This window comes from Ambystoma mexicanum, chromosome 13, assembly GCF_040938575.1.
Source record: "Ambystoma mexicanum isolate Mex_15411 chromosome 13, UKY_AmexF1_1, whole genome shotgun sequence".
NCBI lineage: Eukaryota > Metazoa > Chordata > Amphibia > Caudata > Ambystomatidae > Ambystoma > Ambystoma mexicanum.
Genome location: NC_090938.1, coordinates 631,844,359 through 631,853,228, shown reverse-complemented (window position 1 = coordinate 631,853,228; position 8,870 = coordinate 631,844,359). Strand labels below are relative to the sequence as shown.

Genomic DNA, 8,870 nt, shown 5'->3' with positions numbered 1-8,870 from the left:
GCTAGCAGGGCTAGCAATGCTGACTTTGAGAGGGGAGATGATGAATGGTGGTCTATGGTGAGATGGCTTAGGTTAGCCTTCAGGGCTAGCAATGCTGACTTTGAGGGTGAAGAGGATGAATGGTGGTCTGTGGTGAGATGGCTTAGGCTAGCTAGTAGGACTAGCAATGCTGACGTTGAGGGTGGAGATGAAAGGTGGTCTTTTGTGAGGTGGCTTAGGCTAGTTAACAGGGCCTGCAATACTTACTTTGAGAGGGGAGGTGATGAATTGTGGTCTGTAGTGGGATGGCTTAGGCTAGCTAGCAGGGCTAGCAAAGCTGACTTCGAGAGTGTAGATGATGAATGGTGGTCTATGGTGAGGTGGCTTAGGCTAGCTAGCAGGGCTAGCAATGCTGAGTTTGAGAGGGGAGATGAAGAATGGTGGTCTATGATGAGATGACTTAGGCTAGATAGGAGGGCTAGCAACGCTGACTTTGAGGGCAGAGAGGATGAATGGTAGTCTGTGGTGAGATGGCTTAGGCTAGCTAGTAGGACTAGCAATGCTGATGTTGAGGGTGGAGTTGAATGGTGGTCTGTGGTGAGGTGGCTTAGGCTAGCTAGCAGGGCTAGGAATGCTGACTTTGAGAGGGGAGATGACGAATGGTGGTCTATAGCCAGATGGCTTATGCAAGTTAGCAGGGCTAGAAATGCTGACTTTGAGAGGGGAGATGATGAATGGTGGTCAATGGTCAGATGGCTTAATCTAGTTAGCATTGCTAGCAATGCTGACTTTGAGAGGGGGAGATGATGAATGGTGGTCTACGGTGAGGTGGCTTAGGCTAGCTAGCAGGACTAGCAATGCTGACCTTGAGAGGGGAGATGATGAATGATGGTCTGTGGTGAGGCGGATTAGGCTAGCTATCAGGGCTAGCAATTCTGACTTTCAGAGGGGAGATGATGAATGTTGGCCTATGGTGAGGTGGTTTAGGCTAGCTAGCAGGCCTAGCAATGCTGACTTTGAGGATGGAGATGATGAATGGTGGTCTATGGTGAGATGGCTTAGGCTAGTTAGCAGGGCTAGCAATGCTTATTTTGAGAGGGGAGATGACGAATGGTGGTCTATGGTGAGGTAGCTTAGGCTAGCTAGCAGGGCTAGCAATGCTGACTTTGAGCGTGGAGATGATGAATGGTGGTCTATGGTGAGGTGGCCTGCTGACTTTGGGAGGGGAGATGATGAATGGTGGTCTATGGTGAGATGGCTTAGGCTAGCTAGCAGGGCTAGCACTGCTGATTTGAGCGTGGAGACGATGCATGGTGGTCTATGGTGAGGTGGCTTCGGCTAGCTAGCAGGGCTAGCAATGCTGACTTTGAGAGAGGAGGTGATGAATGATGGTCTGTGGTGAGGCGGATTAGTCTAGCTAGCTGGGCTAGCAATTCTGACTTTCAGAGGGGAGATGATGAATGGTGGCCTATGGTGAGGTGGCTTAGGCTAGGTAGCAGGGCTAGCAATGCTGACCCTGAGGGTGGAGGTGATGAATGGTTGTCTATGGTGAGATGGCTTAGGCTAGTTAGCAGGGCTAGCAATGCTTATTTTGAGAGGGGAGATGACGAATGGTGGTCTGTGGTGAGGCGGCTTAGGCTAGCTAGCAATGCTAGCAATTGTGACTTTGAGAGGGGAGATGATGAATGGTGGTCTATGGTGAGGTGGCTTAGGCTAGCTAGCAGGGCTAGCAATGCTGACTTTGAGAGGGGAGATGATGAAAGGTGGTCTATGGTGAGATGGCTTAGGCTTGCTAGCAGGGCTAGCACTGCTGATTTGAGCATGGAGACGATGCATGGTGGTCTATGGTGAGGTGGCTTAGGCTAGCTAGCAGGGCTAGCAATGCTGACTTTGAGAGAGGAGATGATGAATGATGTTCTGTGGTGAGGCGGATTAGTCTAGCTAGCAGGGCTAGCAATTCTGACTTTCAGAGGGGAGATGATGAATGATGGCCTATGGTGAGGTGGCTTAGGCTAGGTAGCAGGGCTAGCAATGCTGACCTTGAGGGTGGAGATGATGAATGGTGGTCTATGGTGAGATGGCTTAGGCTAGTTAGCAGGGCTAGCAATGCTTATTTTGAGAGGGGAGATGACGAATGGTGGTCTGTGGTGAGGCGGCTTAGGCTAGCTAGCAATGCTAGCTATCGTGACTTTGAGAGGGGATATGATGAATGGTGGTCTATGGTGAGGTGGCTTAGGCTAGCTAGCAGGGCTAGCAATGCTGACTTTGAGGGTGGAGATGATGAAAGGTGGTCTATGGTGAGATGGCTTAGGCTAGTTAGCAGGGCTAGCAATGCTTACTTTGAGAGGGGAGGTCATGAATGGTGGTCTGTAGTGGGGTGGCTTAGGCTTGCTAGCAGGCCTAGCAATGCTGACTTCGAAAGGGTAGATGATGAATGGTGGTCTATGGTGAGATGGCTTAGGCCAGCTAGCAGGGCTAGCAATGCTGACTTTGAGAGGGGAGATGATGAATGGTGGTCTATGGTGAGATGGCTTAGGTTAGCCATCAGGGCTAGCAATGCTGACTTTGAAGGTGGAGAGGATGAATGGTGGTCTCTGGTGAGATGGCTTAGGCTAGCTAGTAGGACTAGCAATGCTGACGTTGAGGGAGGAGATGAAAGGTGGTCTTTTGTGAGGTGGCTTAGGCTAGTTAACAGGTCTAGCAATGCTTACTTTGAGAGGGGAGGTGATGAATGGTGGTCTGTAGTGGGGTGGCTTAGGCTAGCTAGCAGGGCTAGCAATGCTGACATCGAGAGTGTAGTTGATGAATGGTGGTCTATGGTGAGATGGCTTAGGCTAGCTAGCAGGGCTAGCAATGCTGACTTTGAGAGGGGAGATGATGAATGATGGTCTATGGTGAGATGACTTAGGCTAGCTAGGAGGGCTAGCAATGCTGACTTTGAGGGCAGAGAGGATGAATGGTGGTCTGTGGTGAGATGGTTTAGGCTAGCTAGCAGGGCTAGCAATGCTGACTTTTAGAGGGGAGATGATGAATGGTAGTCTATAGTGAGGTGGCTTAGGCTAGCTAGCAGGGCTAGCAACGTTGACTTTGAGGGTGGAGATGATGAATGGTGGTCTATGGTGAGCCCATGCAGTATCATCAGACATTGTTTGTGCAGGCAAAAACAGTGTATTCCCAGGAGGAGTAAGGGGGTGTGACCACATAGGTTATATCAAAGTGGGCCTGGTTATTTGCATCGTCAAAAAAGGTTAAAAGTGAAATCACATTGCTAATCCCCTGAAAAGGTGCTGCCTTCCTGTGCATCATCAGAAGAACTGCTGGCACCGCATGCTGTTAATCACTAGAGATGGGTATTTATGATTGGTACAATTCTTTTTTCTGTGATATAAATCCAGGCACTAAATGATTACCATGGACCCAAGATAAAAATGCTGATCACAGGAAAAAGAAACACATATCCGCCCAGAAGGTGGAATTGAACCACTCTGTCGCTAAACAGCTACAGGTTTGAAGCCTGCACCCCAGACCACTGAGGCTCATCCGGGCAGCGGTGGAGCAGAACAACATCATATATATGTCACCTGTAAACAGTATCTCTAACTAATAGAGTGGGAAAGAAGCCTTTTGAACTGAATTAAACTGAGTTTCTGCTTCAGGTTTAGGACACCATTATTGATAACCTTAACTGTCCTGCTTTGATAGAAACAAATCAAGGAAAACGACGCCACTACTTGTATGTAAATCACTGCATGGACTTCTGGGTAACTTGGAAGGAGCTGCTGCTTCCTTGTATAATGTGGTCAAAGTACAGGCAATATGTTCTTCACATGTGGCGATGCTGGCAGCGCCTTGAAATCCCTGATGCTGATCCGTGGAATTATCTATGAACTGATTTATGTTTAGTATTAGTAGAGCACAGAGTTCACCACCAGGGTGGCCTCTTGGCACTTTGTGTGTATTGTACATAATGCATTTACAGGAATTATAACGTGTACACCTATCTGGGGAGCAGTAGAGGCTGTACAAGGGTGGGGGAGGTTGACAATCGCATGATCATTAGAGGAGGGGGAGCAGACTAGAGAAATCAGGGGAGCAGGGCTGGGGCTCCCCATTCAGTGGCAGCTATCTGCTGTTTTTGCTCTTTAAGCGCACACGCATCACGTTCTCCTCACTGTTTTTTTCAGCATTTTTAACTAGAAATGTTGAGCACAGGGTAATAATAATTTCTTCTTTGTATCGCTCTTTAGCCAAAAGCGCTTTACAGAGATCAAGTTTATAAAACGATTTTTGCCCAATCGAAATTTGTGTTCATTTTATCGACCTCGGAATGATGAGAGGCGGAGCTGACCTTCCAGGGATTCACAGCAGCTTCCTGCAAATTGCAGCAGCGAGCGCTCAACCTGCTGAGCTATCTCACCAGCTGCCCAGTACATGGGGAACGGTAGTGATATTACCGCTAAAACACTAGAGGTGGTGGAAGGAAGAATGAGAGGCAAGTGGGCAATGTGAGGCAAGGCTGTGAATATACATTATCCCGTTAGATTCCACACACACCCAGCTGAGTGTCCTCGAGCCACCGCTGTGGGTGCTGCTGGGGTGGAAGGGTGAACACCTGCTGGAGATCTTCAGTAGAGTGCAGAACTGCATTGAGGAGGTGCAGGAAGTCAAATGCCCTCAGGGTAAAGGGGTTCCTTCCACTTGAGAGCAAAGCAAAGGGCCTACATCTGGAAGCCGTGCAAGGCGATACTGGAGTTTTGAGGCAATGCTGACTTTGAGAGCGGGAGATGATGAATGGCCGTCTACGGTGAGGTGGCTTAGGCTAGCTAGCAGGACTAGCAATGCTGACCTTGAGAGGGGAGGTGATGAATGGTGTTCTGTGGTGAGGCGAGGCGCTTAGGCTAGCTTGCAGGGCTAGCAATGCTGACTTTGAGAGGGGAGGTGATGAATGGTGGTCTGTGGTGAGGTGGCTTACGCTAGCTAGCAGGGCTAGCAATGTTGACCTTGAGAGGGGAGGTGATGAATGGTGGTCTGTGGTGAGGCATTTAGGCTAGCTAGCAGGGCTGGCAATGCTGATTTTGAGAGGGGAGGTGATGAATGGTGGTCTGTGGTGAGGTTGCTTAGGCTAGCTAGCAGGGCTAGCAATGCTGACTTTGAGCGTTGAGATGATGAATGGTGGTCTATGGTGAGGTGGGCTGCTGACTATGAGAGGGGAGATGATGAATGGTGGTCTATGGTGAGATGGCTTAGGCTAGCTAGCAGGGCTAGCACTGCTGATTTGAGCGTGGAGATGATGCATGGTGGTCTATGGTGAGATGGCTTAGGCTAGCTAGCAGGGCTAGCACTGCTGATTTGAGCGTGGAGATGATGCATGGTGGTCTATGGTGAGGTGGCTTAGGCTAGCTAGCAGGGCTAGCAATTCTGACTTTCAGAGGGGAGATGATGAATGGTGGCCTATGGTGAGGTGGCTTAGGCTAGCTGGCAGGGCTAGCAATGCTGACTTTGAGGTTGGAGATGATGAATGGTGGTCTATGGTGAGATGGCTTAGGTTAGTTAGCAGGGCTAGCAATGCTGACTTTGAGGGTGGAGATGATGAATGGTGGTCTATGGTGAGCCCATGCAGTATCAGCAGACATTGTGCAGACAAAAACAATGTATTCCCAGGAGGAGTAAGGGGTGTGACCACATAGGTTATATCAAAGGGGGTCTGGTTATTTGCATCGTCAAAAAGGTTAAAAGTGAAATCACATTCCTAATCCCCCGAAAAGGTGCTGCCTTCCTGTGCATCATCAGAAGAACTGCTGGCACCGCATGCTGTTAATCACTAGAGATGGGTATTTATGATTGGTACAATTCTTTTTTCTGTGATATAAATCCAGGCACTAAATGATTACCATGGACCCAAGATAAAAATGCTGATCACAGGAAAAAGAAACACATATCCGCCCAGAAGGTGGAATTGAACCACTCTGTTGCTAAACAGCTACAGGTTTGAAGCCTGCACCCCAGACCACTGAGGCTCATCCGGGCAGTGGCGAAGAGAACAGCACCATATATATGTCACCTGCAAACAGTATCTCTCACTAATAGAGTCGGAAAGAAGCAGTTTGAACTGAATTAAACTGAGTTTCTGCTTCAGGCCAGGGGACATCCATTATTGATAACCTTAACTGTCCTGCCTTGAGAGAAAAAAAATCAAGGAAAACGACGCCACTACTTGTATGTAAATCACTGCATGGACTTCTGGGTAACTTGGAAGGAGCTGAGGCTTCCTTGTATAATGTGGTCAAAGTACAGGCAATACGTTCTTCACATGTGGCGATGCTGGCAGCGCTTTGAAATCCCTGAGCTTTTCCGTGGAATTATCTATCAACTGATTTATTTTTAGTATTAGTAGAGCGCAGAGTTCACCACCAGGGTGGCCTCTTGGCACTTTGAGTGTATTGTACATAATGCATTTACAGGAATTATAACGTGTAAACCTATCTGGGGAGCAGTAGAGGCTGTACAGGGGTGGGGGATGTTGACCATCGCATGAACATTAGAGGAGGGGGAGGAGACTGGAGAAATCAGGGGAGCAGGGCTGGGGCTCCCCATTCAGTTGCAGCTATCTGCTCGTTTTGCGCTTTAAGTGCACACGCATCACGTTCTCCTCACTGTTTTTTTCCTGCATTTTTTACTAGAAATGGTGAGCACAGTGTAACAATAATGTCTTCTTTGTGTCGCTCTTTAGCCAAAAGCGCTTTACAGAGATCAAGTTTATAAAATTATTTTTGTCCAATCGAAACTCGTGTTCATTTTATCGACCTCGGAATGATGAGAGGCGGAGCTGATCTTGCTGAGATTCACACCAGCTACCTGCAAATTGCAGCAGTGAGCACTCAACCTGCTGAGCTATTTTACGTTCTGCCCAGTACATGGGGAACGGTAGTTATATTGCCGCTAAAACACTAGAGGTGGTGGAAGGAAGAATGAGAGACGAGTGGGCAATGTGGGGCAAGGCTGTGAATATACATCATCCCGTTAGATTTCACACACACCCGGCTGAGTGTCCTCGCGCCACCGCTGTGGGTGCTGCTGGGGGTGGAAGGGTGAACACCTGCTGGGGATCTTCAGTAGAGTGCAGAGCTGCATTGAGGAGGTGCAGGAAGTCAAATGCCATCAGGGTAAAGGGGTTCCTTCCACTTGAGAACAAAGCAAAGGGCTTACATCTGGAAGTGGTGCAAGGCGATGCTGGAGTTTTGAGGGACTGCTGACTTTGAGAGGTTAGATGATGAATGGTGGTCTGTGGTGAGGTGGCTTAGGCTAGCTAGCAGGGCTAGCCATGCTGACTTTGAGAGGGGAGATGATGAATGGTGGTCTATGGTGAGGTGGCTTAGGCTAGCGAGCAGTGCTAGCAATGCTAACCTTGAGAGGGGGAGGTGATGAATGGTGTTCTGTGGTGAGGTGCTTAGACTAATTAGCAGGGCTAGCAATGCTGACAATGAGAGGGGATCTGATGAATGGTGGTCTGTGTGATAGGTGGCTTAGGCTAGTTAGCAGGACTAGCAATGCTGACTTTGAGAGGGGAGATGATGAATGGTGGTCTGTGGTCAGATGGCTTACGCTAGCTAGCAGGGCTGGCAATGCTGACTTTGAGGGTGCAGATGATGAAGGGTGGTCTATGGTGAGGTGGCTTAGGCTAGCTAGCAGGGCTAGCAATGCTGACTTTGAGATGGTAGATGATGAATAGTGGTCTATGGTGGGGCTGCTTAGGCTAGCTAGCAGGGCTAGCAATGCTAACTTTGAGAGAAGAGATGATGAATGGTGGTCTATGGCGAGGCTGCTTAGGCTTGCTAGCAGGGGTAGCAATGCTTTGGGAGGGGAGATGATGAATGGTGGTCTATGGTGAGATGGCTTAGGCAAGCTAGCAGGGCTAGCAATGCTGACTTTGAGAGGGGATCTGATGAATGGTGGTCTATGGTGAGGTGGCTTAGGCTAGCTAGCAGGGCTAGCAATGCTGACTTTGAGAGGGGAGATGATGAATGGTGGTCTACGGTGAGATGGTTTATGCTAGCTAGCAGGGCTAGCAATGCTGACTTTGAGGCTGGAGATGATGAATGGTGGTCTGTGGTGAGGTGGCTTAGGCTATCTAGCAGGGCTAGCATTGCTGACTTTGAGAGGGGAGGTGATGAATGGTGGTCTGTGGTGAGGTGGCTTAGGCTAGCTAGCAGGGCTAGCAATGCTGACTTTGAGAGGGGAGATGATGAATGGTGATCTATGGTGAGGTGGCTTAGGCTAGCTAGCAGGGCTACCAATGCTGACTTTGAGAGGGGAGATGATGAATGATGGTCTATGGTGAGATGGCTTAGTTTAGCCATCAGGGCTAGCAATGCTGACTTTGAGGGTGGAGACGATGAATGGTGGTCTATGGTGAGGTGGCTTAGGCTAGCTAGCAGGACTAGCAATGCTGACCCTGAGAGGGCAGGTGGTGAATGGTGTTCTGTGGTGAGGGGCTTAGGCTATCTAGCAGGGCTAGCAATACTGACCTTGAGAGGGGAGGTGATGAATGGTGGTCTGTAGTGAGGCACTTAGGCTAGCTAGCAGGGCTAGCAATGCTGACTTTGAGAGTGTAGGTGATGAATGGTGGTCTGTGGTGAGGTCTCTTAGGCTAGCTAGCAGGGCTAGCAATGCTGACTTCGAGCGTGGAGATGATGAATGGTGGTCTATGGTGAGATGGATTATGCTAGCTAGCAGGGCTAGCACTGCTGATTTGAGCGTGGAGATGATGCATGGTGGTCTATGGTGAGGTGGCATAGGCTAGCTAGCAGGGCTAGCACTGCTGATTTGAACGTGGAGATGATGCATGGTGGTCTATGGTGAGGTGGCTTAGGCTAGCTAGCTGGGCTAGCAAT

General features: G+C 49.2%; 2 non-coding genes across 2 annotated transcripts; both read right to left on the bottom strand.

The window, feature by feature from the left end:
• Positions 1-3,438: 3,438 nt before the first annotated feature.
• On the bottom strand, positions 3,439-3,525 carry TRNASTOP-UCA (transfer RNA opal suppressor (anticodon UCA)). Its single transcript has one exon. It is a non-coding gene; the product is annotated as a tRNA-Sec (tRNA).
• Positions 3,526-5,919: 2,394 nt separating this feature from the next.
• On the bottom strand, positions 5,920-6,006 carry TRNASTOP-UCA (transfer RNA opal suppressor (anticodon UCA)). The gene has a single exon. It is a non-coding gene; the product is annotated as a tRNA-Sec (tRNA).
• Between the last annotated feature and the right edge of the window lie 2,864 nt (positions 6,007-8,870).